The sequence below is a fragment of the Adiantum capillus-veneris genome, chromosome 27 (assembly GCF_014529385.1).
Source record: "Adiantum capillus-veneris isolate H3 chromosome 27, ASM1452938v2, whole genome shotgun sequence".
Lineage (NCBI taxonomy): Eukaryota > Viridiplantae > Streptophyta > Polypodiopsida > Polypodiales > Pteridaceae > Adiantum > Adiantum capillus-veneris.
Genome location: NC_140957.1, coordinates 60,060,689 through 60,073,601, shown reverse-complemented (window position 1 = coordinate 60,073,601; position 12,913 = coordinate 60,060,689).

Here is a 12,913-nt window from a genome sequence, read left to right as displayed (position 1 = left end):
AATTTTTTTTTGGCTCGAGGCCTCCTCGAGGCTATCATGTGTGCTACTTATGTGCTTAACAGGTATCCTACCAAAGCCTTGCACTCTATGACTCCTTGTGAAGCATAGCATGATAAAATACCATCTATTGAGCATATGCACATTTGTGGTTGTTTAGCTCATGATTGGTCCCACAAACGTAGCATAGAAAATTGGATGATAAGGCTGTTAAATGCCTTTTTGATGGTTATAGCACTGAAAGCAAAGGTTACAGGTTATACCATCCACAAATATAACATATCTTGGTTTCATAGGATATTGTGTTTTTGGAAGATTCTATTCAGCCCTTGTTATCATGTACCAGAGATAATAATGTAAGCTCACAAGACATTTATGAAACTTTGTTGCCTCTTTTTAGTGGTGGAAACTTGAATGTAAAATCCAACAAGGAAAATGTACAGCCTATGGGAGTTTCTGAAAACGTTATGGATCGGCCTTTTGCTCTATGGATGTACATGATGTACTTGATGTGGAAAGGACTGAGAATGAGGAGGCTAGAGGTATGCCAAAATGGCTAGTGCATACTTTGTGTGACAATACATTGCATGCACCTATGTCTAGTTGTACTTGTTCAAATTCTTGTTATGCATCAAATTTTTATGATATGGCTATTTCTAGTTTATGTGATGAGGAGGAGCCTTTTTCTTTTTATGAGGTAGAGGATTCAAAAAAATGGATGGCTGCCATGCAATCAAATATGATGCACTTATTAAAAAATGACACGCAAACTTTATGTGATTTGCCTCTTGGAAAAAATGCCATTGGTACGTAGTGGGTTTACAAGTTAAAACATAAGCCAAAAAACATAAGCGGGATGGTGAGATTGATTGCTACAAGGCTAGACTTGCTGCAAAATGTTATGCACAACAAAAAGGCATTGATTATGAAGAGAACTTTGCTCCTACTTGTTGTATGATTGTTGTTTGATTTCTATGTGCATTGGCAGCTCATTCTAGATGGAATGTAGATCAATTAGATATTGTTATTGACTTCTTGAAAGGTGACATATTTGAGGAAGTTTACGTAACGCAACCTCATGGTTTTCTCATGGACAAGAAGATAAAGTGTAAGAAAGCTTTGTATGGGTTGAAGAATTCTCTCTCCTTGTACTTAGTATGAGAAAGTTGACACTCGTTTGGTTAAAATGAGGCTTTTGTAACAATTTACCAAAAAGCACTTTGTATGTCAAGTGTGAGGGTGATGCATTTCTCTATATGTAGATTATTTTTTTATTTCTTGTGCAAATGAGACACACATTGTTGAATTCAAGGCTGATTCAAATGCTACTTTCAAGATGAAAGATTTAGATCTTTTGCATCATTACTTGTGCATACAAAATTTAAGCAGTGTGATGGGGGTATTGCCTTGTGTCAAGCAAGCTACATAGAGGACATTACTATGTAAGTTTCAACTTTGCTATTCCAATGGGAAAAGGTTTGAAATTGAGTCTTCATGATGCTAGTGATCTTGCCAATGCCACTGCTATTGGATGCCTTATTTATGTATGTAATATGAAGCCAGATATTCAGTTTTCAATCTCATAGGTTAGCAGGCTTATCCATAGCCTAGGGTCTAATCATTGGTAGACTATCAAGAGGATCTTTCCCTATTTGAGTGGCACTTTACATCTTGAATTGTTTTATCCCAAGGAGAGATCATTGCCACCAAATTTACATGTTTTTTTGGACTCAAATTGGGCTGATTTTTATGACACGCATCCACAAGTGGTCTTTGTTTCATGCTCAACAATTCATGCATATCATGGTTGAGCAAGAAGCAACCTATTGTGGCCACTTCCATTTGTGAAGTTGAGTATAGGGCAGTCTTCATACCTACAATTGATTGTGGCCCAGATGCCTTATGGCTGATTTGGGTGTTGGATAGGACACTACCAACATCATCAACACTAACAACCAGAACACATTTGCAGTTTCAAGGAGCCTTATTTTTCATGCTCGCACAAAGCACATTGAGGTGCATTATCACTATGTCATAGAGAGATTCTCAGTGAGATAGATTAGCTTGGCTTATGTGTCGACACAAGACAACCTTACAAATTTGTTCATAAAGGCGTTGCCTCATGAGAAGTTTGAAGCTTTCCACAAAGCTTTGGGCTTGCTTCCCTTTGTGGATTGATGAACTTCCATATACACTATGTGCTAGCTCTCATTCACTGCATCACTCCCATTGGGGATCTGTTATCATATATGTGGTAGTGATGTGTGTGAACACACTTAGGACCATCGGGGCATTTTTTCCTCACTAGGAGGTTTTTTTCCTCATGCATTGTATATACGCCCATCATTCTAGGGCTATCTTATCTTTCAATTTTGAACCAAGCAATACCTCTTTGATGTGTGCCTTAAGATTCTTCATCTCCCCATGATGTGTGTATCCTTGCAACCCTAATTCCAACAACCTTGAGGCGATAGGTGGCTCTCTATCTAGATGGAGACTCACTCAATTGTGATTTTCCATTATAAAAAAATTGTGGTCAATTCCTATGGTAATTACTATAAACATACCTTTGCCATTGTAAATATTGGAAAGAAATCCAATTATGATTTGGAAGACCATTTATGGATCTGTGAGGTCCCCACCCCGCCTTCTCAAATGACGGATCTGATGGTAAACCTTGTGGCCACTAGATCTACAACGGAAGCAAACAAAGTGGTTTATGGTTCATCTAGTGGACGATCTCTCATCACAAAGTGAATCGAGTTCGAACCTACTAGCATCCCGCAGGGGAAGCGTGATTAACTTATCTAGCGATCCTAAGACCCACCTTCCAAGAGGCGAGAAGTCCCGAGTGCATTTTTTCCCATGTTTCAGAGGCACGTACACTTGAGACCTTACCACTCTAGGGGCAATGAGTAATACTAACGTTCTTATTGCACTTATGGGGACGGAGAGTTCCCGGACTAATCGGGACCACCCTTATCATAGGCATTGGCAACCCGAGCCAAGCCCCCACTTTCCACCCCATACTCACACTTCCTTTGTTATCTAATTACTACCACAATGGTTGTTCAACATATAAGTTCTTTGTTTATTTTTCCGATTCACAAGTTCTTTAATACAGCCCTTCAACCAATATTGCAAAGCAGCACCAAGACAGTAGTTCTAGTAAAAATTCTACTCAAACTTATTCATTTAAATTCCAATGTTTTGGAGGTACAACATCCACCCTCCAGCGAGAGTTTTACTCCTCCCGTTGTCGCCTAGCTGCCCATACAACTAGGTATGTCCACCGCTTAACCAGCAGGCGTGGACATTCCCACCGCATAGAACGCAAGACGTGGGTATCCACCGCTTAACCAGCAGACGTGCATTCAAGAGCCCTTAACCAGGAACTCTGTCCCCTATGATCAGGAGGGGGTTCGGACTAGTATCAACATTGGAAATAGAAATGAACAGGTCGAGCTAAATTTTCCCTAGCAAACATTCTTTCCTATCTCAAACAGTATATCCAACAATCATTCTTTCCTACTTGGAAATAAATATATTTCAATTAAAATGTCGTGATCTCCGTTGGATTTCTCCAACATGTTTAGGGATATGTTCTCTCCTAACTTATCGAATGCAATGTTAAATTGAGCAAAACTTGAATTAAAAATGTGACCTACCTCCACAATTTCCTCGTCATTGCTTCGTGAGTTGGCCGGTACTTGGTCGACCATGGGCTTCCCTTCCCATGTGTGTTGCTTGTCCCAGCCTCGCAGTCGTGGGAACCACCAAAACGAGTTCTCTTTACCGGGGCCATATTATACTCACTACTTAAATTGACAACTTGGAAAAAGAAAGCTAATATTCGAGAGCACATACGACCAAAATGACGGATTAGTTTCAATATGCAAACTCCTTTATACAAGAGGTTTGATTACTTCAAGACATAGAGATTTCTAATAGCCCCTTACTTGTTCTATGGGAATTGGCACTAAGGTTAATTATTTGGCTTAGGTAGTTAAGAATTTCAGATTTCTACTTGATCTATTTACTAGAGATGAATTAGGCATGCTTAATCACTTCCTAATGCAAGTAGAGATTTGCAGATTTACCGCATGCATAGGTGAGAGGATTCCTTTTTCCTAGTGGATTAATTGTGGAATTAATTACACTAATTACATCCTAATATTTGAACAAATTGAATTTAAACATAGCCATATAAACATTGTGTGGTAATAGAATGAAATAGACTAACCTTATCACATTGCTAGCTTGATTCTATCATTCATTAACTATAATGACTTAGTGGATAATTCTCTTATTGCCAATCATACATTAATCTATGATTAGGCGAGGTTACTTGTTTGCATAATTGACAATTAGAATTAATAATGTGAAATGGAATAATCATATAGCAATTTAGAGAGTGTCTAATGAGAAATTTAATTGTGATTATGTATACTAGCAGCGGAATTATGAGAACCATAGAAGGAATTATAACATAACGTGAAATTAGCTTTATGTTACCGTAGTTTGGGCTGAATTTAAATCAATTTGCTGATCCAAAGGAGCTTCTTGTGGCGAGAATTGGGCAGCACTTCCGTCTTTTTCTCCTTCTCCAAAGGCTATGTGTGCCGACAGCACCTCCCCAAGGTGTGTGTGTGTGTGTGTGTGTGTGTGTGTGTGTGTGTGTGTGTGTGTGTGTGTGTGTGTGTGTGTGTACTGAATGTGTGTGTGAGCATATATGTGCTTGTGCGTGTGAGCATGCTCTTATATAGGCTCACAAGCTCAAAATTTTGAAATCACCTGCTATGCTGGTCTGGAGTCCACTCAAGCCTTCATGGACAGGGTTACTTGCATGGGGTGCATGGGCTGCAAAGTGTCCCATTTGCTATTCTAACTCACTCACTCACTATCTCTCAAGCTGAGAAAGTAGCCCACGAGCCCTATCTGTGTGTGAGGGCGCCCTCTACCTGCCATATCAACTCAGCAATGGTCTGGAGCCGGTTCCCACAAAAACTCCCGAGCCCCGGTGCCTCCCCGCACAACCTTAGGAAAATTTGTTTTTAATCCTAGACGGGCAATTCGAATCAGATTTTGATGTCGAAACTTGCTATGCTAAGCTAGAACTTGTTAGGAAATATGACGTAGCTAAATAGATATTTGAGTAGATTACTTAATGGAGAGAGATAGATTTCACACACAAGAGATTATAGAGTAGAGAGAGAGAGAGAGTACACACGATATACATGGTTCACCCAATGTGGGCTACGTCCACGGGAAAGCAGCCACTCAATGGCTTTAGTACTTCAAAACAAGAAGTAGTTTACAAAGGGATCATACCCTTAATGGAGCTCCCGTCTTGCTTCACTCTCACCACCTCACACTCACCTTGTTGCATCAACTTCACACTATGAAATGTGTGTAGAAATGGCCTCCTTTTATAGGCCAAAAGGGCTGCCCTCTCTCATGAGAGGTAGCCATGAGAGAAATGGCCTCCTTTTATAGGCCAAAAGGGCTGCCCTCTCTCATGAGAGGTAGCCATGTGTAGCCGCCCTTGTGTAGATAAGTCCAAATCGGACCCTTCAATCCGCCCATGTGTGGCCGCCCTTGAGAAGACAAGTCCGCTTTTGAATTCGGCCACCGGCCATTGACTTCCGACCACCGGCCAACCGATCGCTTGTTTTCCGACCGCCGTCCGGCCATAATATTCCGGCAAGGGGAAAAAAAATCTCGGGGGCTTCCGCCCCCGAGGCCCCTAAAGTTGCCCCTGATTTTTGGCCGTGAAAATTTTGGTTTCTGGCGAGTGATTTTCCTTCATGCACGATGGCTTCTCCTCATAGTGGGGGCCTTACAAATGTGCGCTTTTACTACAGAAAATTACAAGGGTAAATCAGGCTCCATACTTAACAAAACTAAGGTGCATAATCCCGAGTACTTGCCATATTTAGTAGCCCCCAGCGTCCGAAAATGCATTTTTTTCAAATTTGGGTTACGGGTGCAGTTTGTCAAGACGATCAAAAGTAAACGGATCGGGTGACCAAAAACTTACTATTTTTGGAATTTTTCCACAAAAATTATTTTAATTCACTTTTGGAAGCTTTATGACATTCTAAACATCATGGCATCGACAGATTTTGGAAAACTGTTAAAAATAGTAACTTTTTCCATTATGATCTTTTCATGGTACAATGGTGCTCTTTTAGCTCGGGGTCGGAGACCTTACAGGATCAATTGCAAATGATTAAAAACTGCGGTTATAATTCCATATACCTCAAACAAGCAGGGTCCATCATGAGGATAAAATTAGAAGATCATTCTTTTAGAGATGTGTTAAAAACCCCTTTTGAAGAGATTAACTTAGAATCTACTCTAATGATACAAATTACCATCATGGCTGAATGTAAAAACACATTTTTGCATGTGTGGGGGATTCAAAATGGTAGTTTACTGAGAAGGAAGTTTGCAGCTTCGATCTAGAAATAGAGAAAAAACCATGCACTCTAGTGCCATTTCTTGAGAAGTTGTTTGGGCCATTTGAATGGACAGTAGATTTTGGCAAAAATAGAAAAATGTGTGAATGAGTCCAATACTACTAAATTTAGCAATAAATATGGCTATGACATAATCCCAATTCAAATGGTGTGCATAGCAAGCAAAGACAATGAGGATATTTTGTTGTGTAATGGATTTGTGTGGTCAATTAGGTAAGGTGCAAAAGGTCCCATGGATGTGTTATGTGGCTTCTATCAAAAATTGAGGTTATCAAAGGGATGCTATGGTAGATGATGAGCAAGTTATACATGAAAATTTTGGAGCACCATAGATATGGTGTCAAACTATGTATCCCTTTATAGTTCTAAAGATATGTTTATAAATGTAGTTAGGTTTGCAAGATTTACAAGATAACATCCTTGCTGGAATCAGGGTTGCACGAAAACACACACAAGTTGGAGAAGATGAAGAATCTCAAGGCACACAACATAGAGTATATTACTTGGTGTGCAATGGAAAGATGGATAGCCCTAGAGTGATGCGCGTATATACAATGCACGGGGGGAAAATCTTCCTATAGAAGAAAAAATGTCTCTGCAGTCCTAAGTGTGTTCACACACATCACTACCACATGTATATGGTAACAAATCCCCCTTGGGAGTGATGCGATGTACGAGAGCTGGCACATAGGGTATAGGAAAGTGCTATGCCTTGAGAACAAGATCAATCCACAAAGGGGCTCTCGCTCTCCACCTTTAACTTTCACTCTCTCTCTCTCTCTCTCTCTCTCTCTCTCTCTCTCTCTCTCTCTCTCTCTATCGAACCACTACCCACATGTACAAACCCCTCCAACTTTGTCTTTTAGTGGACACACACAAGCGCTCGTGCATGCTGCCATGTCATCAGCGCCAGGCCACCTCTCCCGCTGACACTCTCTAACTCTCTCTCTTAGTGCCCCGTGAGCTGCGCGCCAACCTGCCTCCTACCATTTGGTGTTGTCTCGCACGCGCCTGCTGGTTCCCAATTACCCGCGCCAGGACCGCTTTCTTCATGCGTCAGTCACCGCCAGCTAGGTAAGGACAGGTAAGTCTAGGTAAGTTTTTTATTTTATTTTATTTTTGTTTAATTAAAAAAACAATAAAAAAATAAAAAATAATAAAATTAAAGAATGAGTCTAAAAAACTCATTAAAAAATCAAAAAGGAGTTCTAAAAATTCATTAAAAATTTAAAAACCTCTTAGAAATTTCTGAAAATTTTCAAAAATTCCACAAAAAATCACCAAAAAATATAGAAGTAACACAGATAAATCCCTAAATCATTAAAAAATCATAAAAAACACAAAAAATTTCATAAAAAACAAAAAAAATATTAAAATTTTAAAAATTCATAGATAAAGCCCAAAACTTAACAAAAACTCAAAAAGATCACAGAAAATTCAAAAAAATCTAAAATTATTTGAAAAAATTTCAACAAATCAAAAAATTCATGAAAACCTTCAAAACACCCCAAAAAATTAGAAAAAAATCACAAAAAATTTATAAAAAATCATACAAGACAAAAAAATTAGAAAATTCAAAATGTCATAAATAATTAGGAAAAATAAAAAGGAAGTCACAGAAAGTTCCAGAAACAGCCAAAACAAGGCCGAAAAGCAAAAAACAATGCCTAGAGAAATAGCAACGAGAAAATCAAAAGCCGAAAAGCAAAGCCGGAGAAGTGTACCGCAAAGCGAGCACAAATCGAGAACAACGACCAGGAAAAATCGAGCAAACAGCGAAAAAGCCCGAAACAGCAAAAGAACGGGTGAAAAAAGCAAGCGAAACCACCAACAATGGAGCGTCGTCAAATTTCAAAAATTCTGCATGCTAGAAATTGGCTAGTGCAAGCAATTGTATTGCAAATTAGCTTCCAATTGGACGAACGGGCACAAATCACAGTGGATTGAAGATTAAACTGTTCAAGGCCCAGGTTTTCATCGTTTCAAAAGGTTGCTGGCGATCACGGTGAAACTTTCGAGCTAGAGTTAATCAACTCTTGTGAGATTTAAGAGCAGTTAACTGCAAAAGTACTTTGACACAAGCAGTTTTATCAAGTCGGGCAAGAGAAATTCTGCTAATCAATATCAAAACCTGCTAGGAGACAGTTTTTGCACATTGAAGCAACATAGACTCAAATCGAACCGAGAGTTCAAGTACAACAGAGCGAGCTAGTATCAGTGATAACACATGCACAACTGCGACAGAGCTAATTGTACAGCTATATGGCTACAATGGAGACAAAGTCTTGTATGCACATTCAGAAGGCCATAGGTATCTTATGAGCAGTAAAAGCAGCACAGGAGCCAAGATCTTGTTGATCAGAGTGAAGCCATATTCACATAACTCCCAGATGTTCACAGACTTCAGTAAAGCCAGGTATTGCAAACTCAAAGATGAAGTGCAGATAGAAGTGCAAAAAATTGACCAAATTGTTTATCCAAAAATCTGCACAAGCCAGCAAAACATCCACTTGGTGCATATGCAATCAGGGTCATTGTACATGGATTACAGTGGTAAAATCTATAGTAGAGAGCCAGAATTGCAAGATCCAATAGATCAACCAATTGAAGCCAGTTTAATTGGAGAACCGAACCAACGATGATACAAAGGTCAAGATAGAGCAATCTACAGCTTGATGCTGAGTGTTTAGAAAGAAGATGCCGACATCTCAGCAAGAGCTTGACATGAAAGAACCAATTGAAATACCACCACTCATGGCATATTGCTCAGATTGTGGACGAAAAGGTGGACATTTTGCTAAAGATTGTCCAAGAAATCCTGACAACAAGGATACATCAACCACTAAGTAAAGTACAGAGCAAATTGGAAATGCAAATCTTGATGTAAGTGCATCTAACTAGTCACTTTTCATGCAATCAAATGATTCTACATTACCATTAGAAGCACCAATAAAAACACTGCAAGTTCAAAATCAGCGTAAAGATGCACAGGCACCTGAAAAGCTTAAAATTGATTCTTTGAACAACAAATTTTTGCCTAAATCTAGTAAAGGTATCGAGATATCACCAAAGGTTGAAAAGACTGTTAAATTTGCAAATGATTTTGTATCCACTGCCACAAGTGTGCAATCATTCACGAGTCTAAGGGACACATCAAATAGAATGATGTAGTGTTGTATGGTACACATAATTCATATGCACACTATGTAGATCAAAAAGGGTAACTGTACAAAAAGGATCAAGCAGTGTTTGAACGGCCCACATACCAGCTCATAGAAGTGCGTCCAGTGATAGATCAGAAAGGATAGTTCATTTCAGAGGAAAAAATCCATTATAGAGCATCCTCTCTAGAGCTGAAAGATATTACCCGAGTGAACCCAGAAATCTGTTCAGAGCCAAACTCTCCTCCATCGAAAATCAAGCTTCGATGTTGTGATCAAACGAGCATATACTTTGACCAAAACAGCCGTAGATATAGACGAGAGTCTAGCATCTATGATGCCTTGGGTCCTGAAACCACAGAAGCTCATATCATAGGAGACCCATGGGATAGACAATATCAGGGCAAAGATAATGCTATCTACCGCTTGACTTGGGCAATAATTTGTCATGTTTCAAGAGATACATAGGAAACTATGTAGAAGATTTACAAATGCCAAACATCAACAGTGCTACCCAAAGTGTACCTTCATAGTCCCAAAAGGTGAGACTAAACCAGATCCAAACAGTTTGGAACTCTTACAATGAAGTAGGCTATAATGATCACCCTGGGAAGGGGAGAACTGTAAATCCATCAAGCTCAACTTATGTACCAGGAAATGCTACACCTGTTAGAAGCCCCAGAGCTTCTAGCCAACAAACCCCTTCAAGACATAAACCAATAAAGATCATATGATTATTGGAAGTTTCCAATTGACCCAGATTCCATCACAATCAGCAGAAAAATGCTTCTATGAAGATCATCAAGGATAGAAGTTTCAGCTGACCTCCACAAGTCAAAGTCTAAAACCGACAAATCCAATAGTGTTCAAACAGTTACATGTGATCAAGCTCACATATGCATATCAAGATGCACATGTGTAACGAATATCAGCAAGGTCATGACCTTGTACAAACCCATACAGATGGCCCGACTGAAGTCAAAGACTATCTGAAAATGATGCAGAGCCTCAAGCTGCCAGAATAGGTGATAGAAAAGTCAAAGTCAATGGGAGATAAAGTTCAAAAAGCTACACAAAGGTCACCACCAAAATCTCCTCCTAAGAAACAGGTTCTGCCAAAAAGTACAATGGATCTTCTAAGATCAAGGGTTACTTAGATGCAGGAGGACAATGCTCATCAGTTGTTGCAGATAAAAAGTGCAATATCACAGTCAATGGAGCGACATCAACGGAATCAGGTGGTCAAAGCAAAGAAAATACAGATAAAGTCCAACCAAAGGATGTTGCCATAGCAAAAGAACTCAATACAGAAACAAATCCTGAGACGATCAAGTGCAACAGTGTTGGTGAAAATGAAGAAAAACTGTCAAGCAAAGTAAAGCTAGATTTTCAGTTAGATAAGAACCTCATGTATTTTTGCACTTGGAAAATATGTGATCAACCACAACTGAAAGATGCTCCTGAATTTGTGAGCATGCCAGGAAAAAAACTAGCATAATGCTGGGGAATCATCTCCACCACCATTGAAGTAAGTTCATAGATCATCATAGCTCAATGTCACGTGATCACAGCAAAAGAAATTCCAATGGCTTAGAAGATGTTAGAGATACAGAATACAAACATGACGGAGTTATAAGAGACAACCAAGAATGAAGACCAAGACTGGTCACCCGCGAACGACAGCACAAGGTCCTCAAGCACTGTTAAAATGGAGACCGATGCCAAAGCAAAGCTTATTGAAAATGATTCATCTCCATCAATCAGAACTAAACACATTGGATTACCCAGCACGATCCATTGAGCTATTGTGAGAAACCCAACCATACCATATCCAAAAAACCATAGAGTGAGCCTTGCTACATCCCGAACCATGAGCTTCCATGTTCCCCATTAGAGATAGAAAGCATATTTTAATTATTTTGCAAAGTTTAAACCGAAAATGGTGTAATCAACATCAGTGAATTACCCAGCAACAAAACCTTCATTTCAAACCGTTATATCAAAGCATACCATGCCCAAAGTGCCAATTAAAATCACACAAGGTACCTCTGTAGATTCGGCTAGCGACTTCTTGTTAGGAGCCATCACCAAAGGACTTGCAAAGATGAAGCCACTCACAATCTCAATAGTATTGAAAAAGACAGAAAGGAAACCCAATGGAGAGTGGAAGCTAAGTGAGCTTAGGCTCACCTTATATAGTATTGCCAAAGAAAGTCCGCAGTCGCATTCAACTGGCCGTGGAGCCCTCTTCGGGGCAGATGGAGAGGCTGGCTGGCAGCGCATTCGATTCCTCCCCCATCCGATGCCAGGCGGTGCTCTGTGCATGCAACCCAAAAACAGTAAGCGGCGCTACCTTCTGCCATTGAAGTCAATATGATGTGCTGTCACGCCTCATTATGCAATGAGATATTTGGTTAGAAAAATGAAGACCGTCAAAAAAGTCTGAGGCGCCCAAGAAGTCTTCTTTTCACACAATAATATCAAGGGGTGAAAGAAACCCCAGGTAGTTACCATGGATGAAGAGTCACGAATCCTTTAGCAGGATACAGAGAGAGAGAGAGAGAGAAAAGGGTCAAAGTAAATCAGAGAGTTAGAATGTAGTAGATATGATATCCAGTCCGATCTAGTGTAGTGTTTAGACCAAGCCAAAGATAGGATGTGGTAGATCAAATCCCGTTGATACCAAGTGTGTGTATATATATATATAGATAGATAGATAGAGAGAGAGAGAGAGAGAGAGTGCATGCATGCATGCGTACGCTTTGTTGTGGAGGGTGGAGGGTTTTTCAATACATAATATTATGGCAAGTGCTTGACGGGAGAGAGGAAAAGAAAGTGTTGTCAAGGAATGCCTAATTTAGGGAAGTTATAGAAGAAGTAGAGTTGATAGAGCTTATTTGCAGGTTGGAGTCAATATGAGCAATGTGTGTTTGTAGTCTTTGGTTCTAGATTGTATCTTATTGAAACTGTAGATAAATGTTTTTCATGGATGACTCCATTTTTTCTAGCTCCCAAAAAGGATGTTTCAACTTACAATCAAGAGGAAAAGAAAAAATTCCTCCACATACTTGAAAAGAATAGTGTGAAAACATTAAAGAAATCATTAAATTTTCAAGACTTTTATAAATGTCATTGAAAGTAACTTTGTATTTCAAGAAAGACTTTTTTATTGGTCACTTAGTTGTAGTCAAACCCCTTTTGAATAGATGAAATAACAGCCAAAAGGCATATACAATCTGGAGAGAACCTCACAAATCTAAGTGCACATAGGTA